A 17,184-nucleotide genomic window follows, 5' to 3' on the forward strand; every position below is an offset into this window, starting at 1 on the left:
TACATTGCTGAAAAATATGTCGTGTTCAGTCTGACCAGGAAACAATCACAGCTGTATTATTTTATTTATATAGATTCAAAGCACAATGTAAAAATGCCTATATTCTTTCTTGGATCCATTCAAAAACATGGACATGAGCATACAACCATACCTGATTACCAAGACCAGCACTCAGCTATTGCAGGTGATGCCCTGTCTTGCTAAGACCTGCATACCCTGTCCCAGGTGGATGACTGCATACTAAAACATTCTTCAAAATTTTCTTTCTTGCTTTCTTTCTCTCAATACCTGTCCTGCAGAAACACAGAGGTTTGAGGCTGGAAAAGTGAATACTACTGTTTCTTTAACCAGCTTGTCACCCTGAAAGTTTCTCATTCAGATCCTTGGATATCCCTGTTTTGGAAAATATTGGTGAATCTCTCTGAACTTGTTATTGACTCACAGCCCTGGGCTCAGCTCATTGTTCCCTTGTTTCCAGGGAGTCTTCACAGAGGTCCCGACAGAATTCATGATTCACATGTTTAAACCACAAACACCTTGGAGATAACTTGTGGATATTAAAATAAATAATGTAACCAGTTTAAAAAAAAAAAACAAAAAAACAACAGAGACACCAAAAACCTAGCAAACACCTATTACCAGCCGTTGTAACTGAGTATATGAAAGTATAGAATTTAAACCTACAATAGTTGTACGTGTAATTTCACCACTAATGTCTGATGACCATAGGAAGACCTTATAATATTTGTGTGTTACCTGGGAAATAATTGCTGTATGTAGACCATTGAGACTTGCACTATAGTAACTAAATTCTGAAAAAGCAGACATCTGATCATGTGTAATGTTATCCAAATATGAGTGCAACAGATTCTCTGCTGTTAAACTGCAATCTGGTACTGTTATAACTTCAAGTCTTCACTCATTTATGCGAGTCCTAACTTGCTACTTTTTTGTAAAATAATGGTCTTAAATTGTCAGCTACCACTGCATAAAACGCACTTGTGACAGGATCACATACACCAGAAATGGCAGCAGCCTGGACAGAGTTAACAGAGGCCTCAGCATCTTCCCAGCTGCAGCCATGCTGCCAACTGGAAACACCTGAGCAGAGAGGGGCAGCCCCACCACCTGCCCTGCAGGGAGATGGGAGGCATGGGAAGGGAAGGAAAGGAAAGGATGCCTGAGCAGTCACCAGGGAATAAAAAGGCTTTTGGCTTCTTCATTTGTGGTGTCTGGGCTGGATGCTGGAGAGGGAGGTCAGTCTGGGCTCCTGGCTGAGGAGGTGGGATGGAGAGGGAGCACAGTACCATGGTTTGGGGCTGTAGGTGTGATCTCTGTTATCCTGGGGGGCAGGTGGCCATGCGGAGGGGCTAGAAGCACCAGCAGATCCTTCTGGATAATCTCTGAGCTTTTCAGAGTCTAATCTCCAGTGGATATCAAATCTTGAGCTGTTCTGGTGTCATATCTGCTGATAACTAATGAGGATATGAAAGTATTTAGGTCCTGGCATGTGAAAATCATTGCTGCTCATGGCAAAACTCCTGTTACTGTTAATGAAGTGTTAAAAACTTGTCTCTTAGTGGGCTGCCAGTCTGTGCCTGATGTTATTCTGTTGTCTCTCTGCCCTGTAGATGTCTTATAGATGACTGTAGCACATGGGCTACAGTCTTCCAGTATCCAAGCCATTTAAAGGGTATTAGTTTGAGTCATTGTTAGTGCCTCTTTGTATCTTATAAGAAAAGGCTTTGCTGCTTCTTTTATAAATGGTGCAACAACTGCAGGTTCAAAAAAGAAGTTACAGTAAACACCTAGACTAAATGTGTGTCAAGGCAGATGGTGGGTCCTATAAATGCAAAGAGTGGCAAGTTGAGTCACAGGTAAATACTTTATTCTCTTTTCCTCTGTATGATTCAAGTGGCAGTAAAGCTATAAGAGTTACCTCTGGTAAGCAATTTTCTTTTTTTAAACTTCATTGCTTAAGACCAAAAATACAAAGGCAGGTCACAGCATGCAGCTGCAGTTCGCACACGGAAGCACTGTGGGATGATTTTTGCTTTGGACTGTACGCGACAAAAAAAGAACACCAAAGATACATGAAAACTGTTCTTATTTTTCCCATCCTGGTTACCTGAACTTCAGTTCAAGAAGGTAATCAATAGTTGCTGCTAACTGTGAGCCACATGGATCAAAGAGAAGGGAACATGTGCTTTCATGTCTAATGGAAATGGCCGTGGACCGATAGACTTGTCCTACAGCAAGAAGGGACTGAGATTAGGATAAACTTTTCTAAATACAAGGATAACTTTAGGCACAGCACCAGATTCCTACAGAAGCTTGAAACTGATGATGTCAATCTCCTGAAAATGAGTCGGGACACTCAGATCAGCAGTATCTTGGGTCCAGCTGAATCTGCTCTGGGATAGAGAGGGGGACTGGATCCAAAGACAGAAGGTTAAAACAAAAACAACCTGGAGTGGGCTCAGTTTTGCTCCCCCACCCCTCAGCCAGCGCAGCTGGGCTAGCCACGGCCGTCATAATTTCCTTCCATCAGCAGCAAGGGGAGAATCGGAGACCGACTCTGACTCACATGGTCTGAGTCAAATCTGCTCTCTTGCTGTTCCTGTGAACACAGTTTACAGCATCTTCTAATTTAATTTCAAAGTCCTGGCTGGGCTTTTGGGTGGTGTTACTTCCAACTGTAAATTGCAGGGGGAAGAAGTGGGAGGTTCCTCTAACTTCTGTAAAATGACACTTGGAAACTTCAGCAGCATTAATGGGAAAACCCTGCTTATATCCATAGTGGCTAATAGTAACTAGTGAGAGCATTTGGTGGGGACGTGAGAAAGGGAGTAGTCTTCACATACGCAGAAGCAGGGGGTTTTGTCTTCTAATTTTTCTCTACTGTTATGCAGAACTTCATTTTTCACTTCTCTTACATTGTCTAAACTTGTGAAAGTCAGTCATCCTAAATATTTATTCTTAATTTAGGGAATGTGTGGTGACTCCCAACCTGCTTCTGCCATTGGCACGGGCAAAGACCTGCAAAGTAGTGGATGTTTTTCACTATAGACGTTGTTTGATTCAGTCCTTAAACTACCTTCAGCTTTGAGCATATATTTGGCGTACTAGACATTACTATTTACAAACAGTCACATTTTTCTCACTCAGCTTTGGCAAAATGTTAAATCACAAAAAAAAAGCAGACACTGCTCACACAAGTAATTAATATAAGCATGCACAGAGGCACTTGCAAGATTGGGGCATTGATGAAATAATGTTTTTAGCAGCATCTGCTTAATAATTCCAACACAGAACTACCCTTGACCTAAATGAGTTCATAACAAATAAAATATTCTGTGCTTTAGGGACATGAGCTCTATAGAAATGCTAAGTGTTACACAGCCGAAGGACTTGCCATGCTCGGAGGTCCAGCTAGCCCAGGACCCAGTGTCTGTCAGTGGTAAGTAGCAAGGAAAGGAGATAAGAAACAGAACATCCTTCCGCACAAATGCCTTTCCAACAACCAGAGGCTTAAGAGCTTACTGAGCTGAAAGTTATAGCCAGACTACTTTGCACAGTAGGCGCTGCTGGACCTATTTTTCATAAATGTTTCTCATCCTTTTTCAAAAAAAGCTGTGCTTCTGACTTCACTTGTATCGCCTGAAAATGTAGTGATGCTCTGTATCCATGGTTTTGTTATATTTACTATTATATAGTAATTGGCATAATAATCTTATGGTTTCAGTATATTATGTGGGAAAAAAATCTCTTGCTGTTTATCTTAATCTTGCCACCTGCTAATTTCTCTGGGTATGCCTTAGTTTTTATAGCGTGACTTTTCATTCCCTGGTTCTTTCCCGCATTGCCTGTGATTTTAGGGCTCTCTGGAACCTGATTCTCTATCTCGTACACAACAGATCCATCAACTTTTTTTTGCCTGTGCATCAGCGACAGCCAGGGAGTGTGTTGAGCGTCATGCCAAAGGCGAGGAGGCAGGGGGTACGCTGCTGTCACAGCCACGGCCAGGGTTTGTTTCACCATCATGTGATTGTGTTCATGCCGTTTCGGGTGGCTGCCAGGGATATGGGCTCTTATCTCCGGATGCCCCAGCCGAAAGGAGAGCTGGAGTGTATCCCTGACGTCACTGCGTGCCCCTCAAAAGTGTAAAAGACTTCATAAAAATAGTTCAGAGGCAACTGCGAGGCAGAGAGGTGGTTGGTGGGCTGGTTGCTTTGTTTTGGCATTTGGGACGGTGGGGCCGGTGTCACGCGCAGGCATTTTCCCAGAGCGTGAGCACCCCCAACACCCGGAGCCTCTGCTCGGCTCCAAATCGCAGGAGCTGAGAACTGCATTATTATTGTTATAAGGGTACACAGTACATTTTGCAGGAGCAGACTATAAATATTTCCAGCAAGTGTACTTACTATAGGTGTGGATGCCAAGCAGCACTGTCTCCTTCTTAATTGTTAAGAAAGCATTTTTGTTTTATTGCGTAGACAGTAGATTCTCCGTCCCTTTACCATTCTTCTCACAAGTATGTGTTGAGATGGCACCCTGGCTTTATCACACGCTAAGGAAGAAAACTGTAGCTGCAGTCTCTGCTTCCTATCAGCTCAACGGCCTATTTTAGCTCATGGGGCTCTTGAAAAGACAAATCATATTTCCTCTGCTCTCGTGCGCGGTCGGACTCTGAGCAGTCCCACTGCTCGGTTCTGTCACTTCAGGTGCAAGAGTGGTCCAGCCTTTGCTGTTAGTCTAATTACAAAGTCCGTATGGATGCACAGGGAGGAGCCCAGGGAATACTGACAGGTAAATGAAATAGCGTGCGGAAGCAGTACAGAGTGATGGAGGTCAGGCAGCCTCTGGCCAGATGCATGATTTTCCCGTTACCTTTATAGCTATTTCCAACAATGGGCTTCTCCAAAGCAGCTAAGGGATCTGCTCGAGCTCATCTAGGGGAGTGGGAAGGAAACTTGTCCTGCCTCTCAGTACTACTGGGTGGAGCGCAGCTTTCACAGAACACCGAGATTTTTCCATTTCCACTCAAATCTGGGCCATGTCAGCCCAGGACCTTCTAAAATAATACTAGGCAATCAATGTATTTTAATTTTCAGGACACTTTAAAAATAAATGATTGCCCATTAACACTTAAACTCCTGGAATGAGGCAGTAATGTTAGCTTTATTTTTATCTTTTTCCATGTGCAGGGCTGGAATACAAGCTTAATTTTTGAAATCCTGCTTGTCAGACTAAAACTTCCTAAAGCTTATTACAAAATGATGTCATCGATCAGCTGGCTTGCCTCTGGCTGGGCTTTCAGTAGACAGCTACCTGCAGAAAAGGTAGCCTCACCATTCCTTTGATGATGAAGGCGCGTGCTGCGCCTGCCCTGTGCGTGCGTACGTCCGGGCTGGGTTCCTACCCCAGCTGGAGTCAGCAGTTGCTCACGGAGCTTGTGGTCATTACGAGATAGGATACTGGAATCCAGCATTATTTCCAGATTTCTTTGAGTTTCACATTCGTAAAACAAATATATGTGTTGGTCTTGTGCCCACATTTGGTTCTGTTGCAAATCTCCATCCAAAATAAATTCATTTTAGGCAAAGGAAAAAGAGCATGCTCCCAAGTGCCTTTGATCCCTGGTTAAGCAAGCCAGTAAGTGAGGCTTCAGTTCAACACAATCTACTTGCCTGCTCTTCTGCTAATAATAAACTAAGTAATACTTTAAAAATAGTCAAAATCCATACTGTCTCAAAAAAGCACAGAAGTTAAAAAGGAGTAAAAAGATACAAAATGTAGCCTAAAAGCATCCGGACTCAGTTTCAAAGCCTCTAGGGTTTATATTCCATGAAAGAAAAGTCTATATGTGTAAATTCCTTTGTTTATATATTTATCTCAATGCGTTTTCTATCCCTTGCGTCAAGTCTCCAACCAAACCAGGAAAGATGCTGTTACAATTTAAAAAAAAACCAGTCCCGCAGAGGTATCTGAGCTGTAACCTGCTATCTTTTTGGTAACAAAGGAGAGTTGAGAGTGGAATTAGGACCGTGATCTAAGCGGGAGCAGTGTCTGCTCGCTGTCATGCGGCGGGGAGCCGTGTGCCCCCTGCTACCCCGCAGTGGTGCTGGGCACCCCGTTTTCTGAGCAAGGGGAGAGGAGGTCGCTCAGCCCTGCAGGCCGACTGGCTGTGGCTCAGCTCACCTTCCTTGTAGCTGGGGGGTGAGTACCACCAGCAAGCTGCCACTCGACGATGTCCCTTTTGGGGGTGCCAGGGGACCGGGAAGGGCCTGGGCGCAGCGATGGCGGGGTACTTGGGGGCTGCCCGCCAGAAGTCGGGAAGCCTGCTGAGCCTGTTTCCTTCTGGCAGAGCCCTTGCGTACTTCTGTCTTTGAATGCATTTTTGAGGGTTAAGTGCTTGTCTCGGATTAAAAAAAGAGAAAGCAGTCAGGGAATGGTGCAGATAAATCTGTGTCAGTTTTGCCAAAGTGGGTTTCCGCAGCACAGCACGGGATCAGGCAGCAGGTTTGGAGGAGACCAGGGCATCCTTGCAGGGCACTGAAGAGGGGTTTAAGTCCTTGGAGATGGATAAGCATGGAATCCTGTTCAAAATCCTATGCAAAAAACTGTGGCCATCCAGCTGGAGGTGTAAAAAGTGGGTGGCAGCTATTTTACACCTCACATTTCTTAAAAAAAAAAAAAAAAAAAAAAAAAAAAAAAAAGTAGTAAGAAGGTAACCTGGTGGTATTCTGCGAGGGTCCGCGTTTGCTGGTGTGTACCGTGATACTCCCAGCACCCCCCGTGGCCCAGGCCCGGGGAGGGGAAAGCACCGGCTGCCCGGGGCAGGGGGCCCCGGCTGCTCCGGCGGGGATGGAGGCAGGTGCGTCCGGGTGGGGCAGGGGGCAGTCGGGGCGAGCTGGGCTGGGGGGGTCCAGCCCCTGCCTGGCATGAGGGGGGAGTTATCACCGGCAGCCACAAACGACGGCTTCGCTTCGGTAGCGGGACCAAGACGTGCTTTTTTTTTTTTTTTTTTTTTTTTTTTTTTCTTCTTTTATTTTTGTTAAACTGAAAGGTGCGGGAGCTTTTAACAGTAAAAAAACCAAACCAAAACAAACAGGAGATGGAGCGGGGAAACGCTTAAACCGCCTTAATTTCAGGGACCGCAGGGGGCCAAGCTCCAGCGGAGCTCGCCGGCGGTGCCCCGTCCCGTCCCGTCCCCCCCGGGCCGCTCCGCGGGCGCGCAGGGCGCGCTGACCTTTCGCGGCCGCGCTGCCCGCCCCCGCCAGCTGCCGCCGTCGCTCCGGCGCCCGCCGCTCCGCGCCCAAGGTCAGGGCAGCCCCGCCGCCGCCGCCGCAGGTAGGCGCGGAGCTGCGCGCAGCGTTGCGCGGGGGCGGCGGGGCGCGGGCGGGCGGGGAGGGAGCGGCGGCGGAGGCGTTCCTCGGAGGGCCGGCGCCCCGCGGAGGGCCGCGCTCCCGGCGGGCCGGGCCGCCCGCCCGGCGCCCTTATTTAAAGTCTGGCCGGGGGGCGGCGGGGAGCTGCGCGGTGCCGCTCGCTGGATGAACGCGCCCTCCCCGAAAAAAGAGAGGGGGGGGGGGGGAAGGGAGGAGGAGGAGGAAGAGGAGGAGGGATCCTGGCAAGTTGAGTTTGGTACCAAGTGGCAGCTGGGCTGCGGGGCTCGGGTAGGAGATGGATAAGGATGAGATCCACCTGCGCAGGCTGCCGGCCGCAGCGCCCTGGGGACCACGTAAGTCTTCGGCGGCGGGGAAGGTGCGGGGATGGGGATGGGGTGCGATGGGGTGGGGTGGGGTGGCGGCCGGGGGTGCGCTCCTTCCCCGGCTGGGAAACGGGCTCTGCGGGCGGCTCCTCGCGTCCGCTCCCCCCCCCCCCCCCCCGGGTGCCCCGATAAGGGATTTATTATTAGCATTTCATCGACTATTTTTAAAAATCCAGAAATAATCTCAGCAAAGTACCAGTGAAATAAAATAGCCGTCTCCCCTCTTCCCCCCCCCCCCCCCCCCGAAAACGTAAAATAGTGTAAAGTCCTCTTTACCTACATTAATATAGTAATTAAAAGCTTGTCGAATCCCGGGAAGCCAATCTAATTATGAAAAATTGCCGGAGTAAAAGTATATGGAATAAATCCTTGAGTTGATGATTGCTGTTAATTCACACTGTGCTGCGGAAGACGAGTGAAGAAAAAAAAAAAAAGGTCTTACAGAATGAAATGGGTCTGTCTCAGGTTGTCAGTAATGTTTTTACAGAACTGGCTAAATCATGTATCTCTGTATCATTAACTAATGTGTGCAGCAAAATAAATTATATATATTGGAAGGGGATAATACATTCCTTGGCTGAGAAGTTACAGAATGCTTAGAGCCAAAGAGCAGATCGTTTAAATGGTAGGGGGTGGGAATTTCCTTGGCTTCCCTCTAGAAATAAATCACAGCTCAGTGTCTGCGTGCGTGCATGGTCACCCCCATATGCGTTTATATCAAGGCTTCACGCACGCACACTGTGTGTACAAAACCTTCACGCACACACATTGGAACACAAATTTTACAAGCGCTATTTACTGAACGCATTTTTCTACCAGTTTAGAGACAATAAAACTAGAGCTGAGATGCTAACCAGGAACATACTGGAACACACTTGATTATCCAGCTGAATTGTATACAAATGAAGTAAATTTAGAATGGCACCATTTAGAAATTCCATGCTTTACAATCAAAATTCCAAATCTAACTGTTTGCAGCTAAGAATAGCACGGGGAGCCCTTTTCTTTACTCCTTCTTTTTGGATTCCCACGAAAACCGTTATCCTAGAGTCTACTCATTAAATGGCCAAATATTTCACTGGAGTTCAGCCCATTTCTAAAAGAAATGCTGTGCACTCATCAAACCGTAGGCTAGCTAGAGCGCTCAGAATGAAAAGAAAACTATTTCTTTAATGTCTGACACGGAACAGCTGGGCTTTCTATCTAAATACCGGGGGACAGGGTTTCTGTATGCCACTGATCATCCCACGTTAACTTATTTATTAAAATAAGAAGGAGCTCGAACTTTTCAAAACTGAAATGGAAAGCAAGTAAAGCATGGGAAGCTGAAGCCTTGAACAGAGAGATCGACTAAACGCTAAAATGGCACTAGAAAGCTCTGCCATGGGGCAGGTGGCAATTTATCATCAGGTAATTTATCATCAGGTAATCACGGCGATAGGCTGAGAGTCCTGAGAAACTGTTTGAGTGGCTCTTTATCTTTGAGAAACTTTACATAATATTTTACAGTGACATTCTCGATTTAATTTACTGAATCACCCATTAGCAGCATGAACGCTGTGTACCAGCTTCATTAATGAGTTCAAGGAGCAGTTTTGTTCTCGGAAGCGCGTGTTTGCATTTCTATTGATAACCTATCCAAAAGAGCCTGTTTGTAAAAGCTATTTATAAGATGAAACTCCTGTCTAATTTCATAGCAGATCCACATATTGCAGTACAAATCCTATCCAGTTCTGTGGTAATTTTTGCATTATTGCTGGAGAGAGATGTGGAGACCCATCCTTGATGTTTTTATATGGTCTTTATACTCAAAAACCCCTCCTGCAGACAGCTGAGGAAGTTGCTTGTTACAAGGAGTCAGGGGAAGGTTGGGGTCAGTGAGAGGATGCTAGAAGACCGGAAAATGAAGGGGAGTCTGTATTCCCCTTAGCTCTGGGTAAATGCTAGCAGTTACCTACATCCAAAGTACTATTTTCCTTTTTGCTAGCAAGGAAAAAAAGTGACCTCAGTACATTATTTTTGGCTCTTTCGGTGGCATGAAAGGACAGGTGTCCTCAGCTACATCTGTGCCCTAAGGACCCAGACGTCGCAGCTGATGGCTGCCAGCTTTTTTTATGCCGATTCCTTCTGTGTGTTCTGGGGTGACGAGTCCATCTGATGAAGACGGGGAGAGGGTCAGAACCGGGGTGGGCTCTGGGGAAAGGTGCTGGCATGTTGGCTTCTGAAAGGACCGCGGTGATACCCTGTCCTTTCAGAGAAAGACTTAGAGGCGCTGGGACGAGTGCTCAGGACTAAGCACAGGACTAGGAGCCAAGTCTTTACCCCCTAGATTTCAGCAATCAAAAATTCCCTGAGTGAACATCTGAGCCCTTTGAAAACCATGAGAGTTTTTGGTAACCGACTTAAATGTCGTCAGACTATCACCCCAGAAAATGAAATGTTTTCCCCTCTTTCTCTGGAAGACGTTGTTCAATCCGGAGCTGGGAATTCCAGCACGGCTCCGTAGGTTTCTCGTATGTATTACCCTGCTTCCCATGGTAGCACTGCAGCTATTTCCATTAACAGTGAAAATGATGAAGCATATTAAGCTAATAATTAATCAGAGATGACAAGGGACTAATAACTGTATTGATTTAATTAGGACTTCTTTTCCAGCTCTGTAACTTGCAGTCATGCACATCATTAACTTAATATTTTAATTTGTAGTAATAACTTATTAATTTCTGTGGATGAGCACATACGCAGCCGAAGCCGCAGCTCTGACTTTGTGCTGGACTGCAGCCTTGTGCCTCGGTCCACCAAATAGCTGCGGGAAGCGTGCCTTCTCCTGTCCGAGACTGACAGCAAGCAGGGCAGTTTGTCCGTCCCTGAGAGCTCGTACAGAGCATCGAGGCGGTGGGAAACAGGGCATTGCGGTGTCCGAGATGGTGGATGCGCTGGTGAGGTACGTGTAGCTCTAGGGCTACACGCTGCGGTTGTATGGATATGACATGAAATATGGGGCAAAAGTAGCATGCCAGAACAGAAGGCAGGAGCGTAACCCTGGGAAGTAGCAGCATTTATTGGCATCAGGAAGGGAAAAATATCCCTTTTGACTTTAATTACACCCTTTGGATTCTGGTGATTTTGAGAAAAGGAAATGCTTGGGGACGTGCTGTGGTTGGAAAATAAGGCTCGCTTTAAATTAGGATCACTTTGGGGAAAAGGAAGAAAGGAAGGGACTGTAACAGGCATGACAAACTTCAGGACTTCACTGTGTGAAAGGCTGATGAATGCTATGCTTGCTCATCTCCCCCCCCGTTTTAGCGGGGATACTTAGCACTCGCTGGGGCAGGCTTGGCATCTTACGCAGCTGGGTCCTCAGCAAGCCGCCCTCCCGACCAGAGCCTTCTCCAGGAGGCAAAGGAGGGAGAAGCTGTTCTCACGGAGACCATAGTGCTCAATGTATGGCTGTATCACACTGTACAGCAAGGTTTGTGACTTCTCGGGAAAGAGACCCCGTTAGCCTCTGCACAGAGCTCAGTATCCTGCTCTGTATTATCAAGGTACTTGTAAATCCTTGCACTGTACCGTCAAAAGGCTGAATCCTCTGCTATATCTTCATTTGCTGCAGAGGGCGGTCAGCACAGAGATGAGATCTGTGCAAGCCAAAAGCACTGGGCAGGCTTCAGAGGAGGGCCTGTCCGAAGTCCTTGGCATTGTCCTTCGGCGTGATGATGGGGAGTTTGAAGTACTTAAGCTATCAAACATTCATTTCATATAGAGTTGTTGGGTCACTGTCTAGGTAAACTGTTAGACTGGTGAGCTCCATGAACAGAGGCCACTTCTTTTATTTCTTGCAAGCATTTTCAGGGATTCTGAAAAAGTACTTACGTGCACATCCTCATATTTTATTATACAAGCCAAGTTAGTAATAGTGGGATGAAATAGTTCTGCTTACTTTCAGAGACTACAAAAGTGGTTTATCTTGGGACAATGTGTGCCGGTATGGGAATGCTCACCTTCCCGACCTCACCCAAGTTTGCTGCCAAACTTGAGATTATGGCAGGACTTGCAGTTCTGTTGTAGGTACAAACTCCAAGAGGTGTTTTACAAATGACAAATTTTCAGGAGTTGGCAACCTACGTGCCTTGCTGGGACCCTAGCACGGTGTTGTTTTCAGTGGTGCTAAGTCATCTTGTGCCAGCTGTTAGATCTAAGTAATGTAACGGAGTGATGTGAGTAACGGTGCACAACTTTTTTCCGGTACTTTGAAGAGCAAAAAGATAGTGGTGTCTCCATTGTTGCTGCAAGGCAATTTATGGTAAATATAGGCCTTTTAGAAACAACCGCAATGGCCGCCTTGCTTGGGAGGCTCTGAACGCGCAGGAAGCAAAGCTCCTCGTGCTGGGTTGCATTAGTCACCGCCGCTGCTTCATAGGCTAGCCCACAGGCCCTCAAGGGAAATAGATTTTTATTTATTTGGTTTAGCCTTTGATTTGTATCCCTCATCCCTCTATTTCTGAAAGTAGTACTACATCCTGGTGGGAGGGCCAGCCCTTCTCCCTGCCCCCTAACCTCCCTGTATCCTTTAGCCTTTATCTGCAGACAGCTGACCCGTGTCCCTGCGTACATCCTCGCTTCTCGTTCGTTCTGTTTCTTTGTGCCGCACCGCGTGCTCTGCCGTTTCAGCTTGCTTTGTTGTTTCCAGTGTCTTGTCCCCAGAGCAGCGTTGCCTCTCCTCTGCGGCTGGCCCACATGCCAGTGTTTTCTTTCTTCTTCAGACTCCCACAGTTCACATCTTTGAACCTTCTACTGGCAGTCTGTCCTTCCAGCCATTACGGAAACTATTTCCAGATTTGAACTGATAAAAAGATAGTAGTAACGCTAGCTCCAATGCCATTCCTCTTTAGTATCTCTGCCTGCTTACCTTATCTGCATATCTGATTTATTCTTGGCAGCTCTATGTCTGTGCTAGGACCTGGATGTACATTCTCATTCCTATGAGTGCTGTATTAATAATATATATAATCACTGAAATGTCCTTTCAGGCTGCAGCTCTGAAAAACAGAACCTTGTTGTTTTTTTTAAACTGACACAAACACCTATGACTTTTTGCACGCGACCGTCAGTGCTCCAAGGGAGATTTAAAATCTGAAACCTATTATGAAAAGGCTAAGTGGTTTGCAGGCATTAACTGCTCTTTTTATATCTCATAAATTATTTAACTTATATCATGACATCAGTGATTACAAGTTATGTACTCCTGGCTCCCAATCCTGCTGTGTTACCTCTCCCTCTATTTGTATCCTGTGTAGGGAGAAACTTGATGAATATGTACTAAAATGAGAAAAAAACTGTTTTCTAAACACACTGCAAATATTTGTTGCCTCTTGTACATCTTCATTGACGTCAGCTGATGTCCTGCTTGCAGAACAAACTTGGAATATGCAATAGGGACCTGTGGGTTGATAAGTAAGGTTCACTAAGAAGAATTTTGTCCAGGGAGAGAGAAACACATTTCACAGCACTCGGTTAGTAAAAAAGGGAAGAGGTTGGCAACTAAATTACATTTCCAGTGCAGATTCAGGACACGTTTTTAAAAAGTGAGTAGGAAAAGTGAGCAGATCCTGACTTCAGCGAGATCATAGAGGTAAAAGTAATGGATGCAGAGTCCTCTGAACACATTTTAAAACTCTTCTTTTTAACATGATATTGTGGGAGTTTTATAATTGCTCTTAAGAAGAGGACCGGGAGCCAAGGTGGAAGTTTCAGGGCTAAGCATCACTCAAAGTTTTAGTTTTTTACTGCTTTGAAGTAAGGAAAGTGGCAGAAACGTGTCCAGCACAGTGTTAACAGTCACAGAAAAACCTATTCTGTATTTATGTCTGATCATTTGTACTATAGCATCTTGGCTGACGACGTACCGCAAGATATGTCAATGAACGTGCTTTGCAATTCTTCCCAGATTTTGGCAGGCAAAGATTCAAAATACGGTATGACTTTATGCTTGTGGTATGATTGCCCAGAAGAAATCTACTGCAGACTGCAAAAGATGGAAGCTTTTATGCAAATACCATTAAATTCATCACAGTGTGTTGCGGCACTATTGTCCTGAAAAGGTTTTCTACTGATGGATGCGTGTTATTTTGGCAACCCAGCAAGAGGAAAAAGAAGGGATGTGTGGGCGTACTGCATTGGCTGCTCTGTTTTTGGGAGCTGAGCATCCAGGTCACATTAAATCACCTCTTTCTTTGTGGTTAGCATTGGTATGGTCTATTTATATGGAGAAGCTGATCTAGACCTTGAGACCTTTTCTCTTGTGTTTAACCTGGTATGGACGGTGTTGATGGAAGGTGTGTGTCTAACAGTTTGGGACGTACTGGCTGGTGCCACGATGTGTCTAAAGGGGAGGTATCAGCTGTAGGACCACTGAGAGGGTAAGACTAAGCAGACCATGTCGAGGCAGCTGTAGGATGTGTGGTGAGAGCACCCTTTCCCGAGGCTCGCTAGTGGAAACTACTACATTATTGTCTGTATCCTGTGTTCCTGGCACGCAGGCTGAGACTGGTCTAAAGAAGGAAAATGGTTCTCTGTGTGTAGTCTGAATGTTGGTATGTGGTCAGCAAACCTCATCCAGATGCTTGTATCTCGCTGCATACTTTTGAATGTTCTTTTTCTGATGAATGGCAAGAACAGGTTTCTAAAAATAAACTAATGGTTTTCCCTTTTTACTTCCTGTGACTTAATATACTTTATTTATCTATATAGCTACTAGTCATCATTATTCTTCAGCTCACAAGAGTATAAACAGAAATGAGCCTGAGTCAGAAAGCAAGGGTGTGGAGCCAGGCTTTTTCCAGGTTTTTAGCCAGGTGTCGGAGTTGCAGCCCAGCACTTGTGGAGGGAAGGGGCTGGCTCTGGGGCTGTGCCTCAGGGGTCTCGCACGTGAAATAGGCAGCGTGGAGGTGAAAGGCTGCCTGCTGCTGCTTTCTGTCTCTTCTTCCAAGGTGGTATAACCTTGCAGCTCTGTGCAAAGAGTTACCAAAAAAAAAATTAAAAAAGAGTGGATTTTAAAGGTTAGTTTGTCACTAAAATAATAAAACCCAAGTGAGATTCCAGTTAATTATTCCTCTCGCGCTACCCCTAAGGTTGATCACACCAACAGCCAAAGCAACAGTTACTTTCATTTAATCAGCTCAAGCAACATACTTTAACAAATTCAGTCTCCTAGGGCATATAGTCGATTCATCATGCTGCGGATAGTGTGCCCCAAACTAATCCTAAACTTGCATCAAATAGATCTGAAAATAAATTAATGTTATTGGGATTTTTAGGAAATGGTCTCCTTTCTGTGGGGATTGCCTACTAAAATTTAAGGCTGGTCTGTACGATGGTAGTTGTGCAGTATATTACGATATATCGTATGACCTCATATGTAGTGGAAGACAACATAAGATTCCCCCCTCCCCGCCCCAACCACTCTATCCATATATCTTTTCTGATCTTGTCAATACATACATTTTTCACATTTTCATGTGCACTATGTCTGTTTTGCTGCTTACGGGTAGCTTTGCTTCCTTCCCTTCTTTCTCTTCTCATTAGTAACCATGCTTGTTTAGCTTCATCCTCAGCTATTCTTGCTGTTGGGTTGCCTGGTGAAAGCAACTGCTTCTCTGAGAACTGCTGTGTAGGGTATTGCAAAAGATTTCTGTGCTTCTAAATGTTGAATTAATTAAAAGGAATCAAAGCTTCAAAACTGAATAACCTTCCCCCCAGATCCATGTTTGCAGTTCCTTGGAGTTAAATGAAGGTCTTCTGTAAGTAGACAGGGACAGTATTTAGTCCAGAATATGTTGTTGTCACAGGTTTCTGGGGATGCGGGTATCAGCACTGAACTAGTAGGACTGTGTTTGCAGGCTCTATCAATTTGTCTGTGAACAGTCTTCTAGGGTTTAGTGTTGGTATCGACCGGGACGTAGATCTGAAATGTTATTTCGTCTTTACAATTGCTGTCAATAATCCATTTGGCAGATAGCTGAGACCAGCTAAAAGGCACGAGAGAACAGCCTAAGGGATGTTGCGAGGACATACTTCAGTTAACAGAAACAACTATTTCTATGCTACGGATTTGTATTTCAAATTCCGTCACCTTGTAGAAATGTTTTATTTCATGTACCCTGAGATGGAAGATGATGTTTGGGCTCTCGGAATAGGAACAGATGCTGTTTCTGAACAATTGTACTCGAGGACATGCAGGAGATCCTCCTTTAGCTCAGGTGGTAGGAAGCCGGGTTGAGAGGCAAAGGCTGAACACAGAAATCATGTTCCAGCCCTTTTGTACATGCTTTAGAAGTACAAAGTATTCCTTTACCCACTGATCTTAAAGGACTTCATAAACTTCAGTGAGCCATCAGGAGAGCCCATCAACTCCTTTTGCATCGCATTTGTTTGCTGTCGCAGAACTTCTGTTATATGGCAAGAATGGATATGTTGAATTTATGGGTTTGACAGGTAACAGAAAACAAGAATTGTTCTTTCAGTTCACTTGAAATGGATTAAGCTGAGAGCAGATAATATTTGTCCAGGATACAACCATGTGCTTTGTGTAGGTGAGAGTGGAAGAAGCAGAGCGGCGTCCATCTGCCCCAAATTAAACGGGGTAAAATTGTTCTAGGTGCTCCTTAGCTAAGAACTGGAGTTTAGACTACCAGGCTGTGCTTATTCACTCTGCTGTTTACTTTGCAGGGGACTGCTGAGTGTCATCAGACTGTAAAACCTGGCCTAAATGAAATAGCTTATTTTTTAAAATTGCAGCTGATCATTTTCTTTTGGGAATGAATCTGGTCTCTCAAACAGGCTATGAGTAATGACAGGTCATCAACTGCAAGAGAAATTGTGCTCACCAGTACCATTCTTACACTGCCGTAATGACTTGTCTTGTGTGTGTTGCGATACAGTATTTTTAATCTTAATCATTTAAGTCCATCTGACAATATAACTGAGTAGTGGGATAATAAAAAACAAAGACCGCATATTAATTACCAATGGAAGAGCAGAAACAGGTTTTGGTTTAGATTTTAAACGTTCTGTTACATACCAGAGGCATATAAATAAAATCTAAGCCTTTTAAAGCTAATAGTTTCTAAATGGCACATGAATGAATCGAATTTTTAAACTTTTTCCTTGTAGCATCTTGCTAACAAGCTTTCAGTTAAAAGAGCCGGATTCTTGTTTCCAAAACAAGATCTTTGTTGTCTTGATAATATAAATTAATGAAAGCTTTCCCTTTTCTCTTTCTCTTCAATATATTTTCTCAAAATAGCTCATCGGGGCTGTATCCTGCAATTTGCTGTGCCCTCTGGCCCTCATCCAGCAAAGCACTTACTTAAGCATACAAATAGCCCTTGTTTTGGTGGGAAGTGGGCAACTGA

At 45.0% G+C, this 17,184-nt stretch overlaps 1 protein-coding gene across 2 annotated transcripts in view; it reads left to right on the forward strand.

Moving 5' to 3' along the window:
* The first annotated feature begins 7,694 nt into the window (after positions 1–7,694).
* The window catches only part of ANO1 (anoctamin 1), an 80,814-nt gene continuing 71,324 nt past the window's right edge, over positions 7,695–17,184 (forward strand). For both annotated transcript variants that reach the window (XM_082317245.1, XM_082317246.1), the window contains exon 1: positions 7,695–7,741. The gene's annotated coding sequence lies outside the window, so the exon portion shown is untranslated. The remainder of the gene's footprint in view (positions 7,742–17,184) is intronic.

Source organism: Platalea leucorodia, assembly GCF_965183815.1.
Source record: "Platalea leucorodia genome assembly, chromosome: 7".
In the NCBI taxonomy this organism is placed as follows: domain Eukaryota; kingdom Metazoa; phylum Chordata; class Aves; order Pelecaniformes; family Threskiornithidae; genus Platalea; species Platalea leucorodia.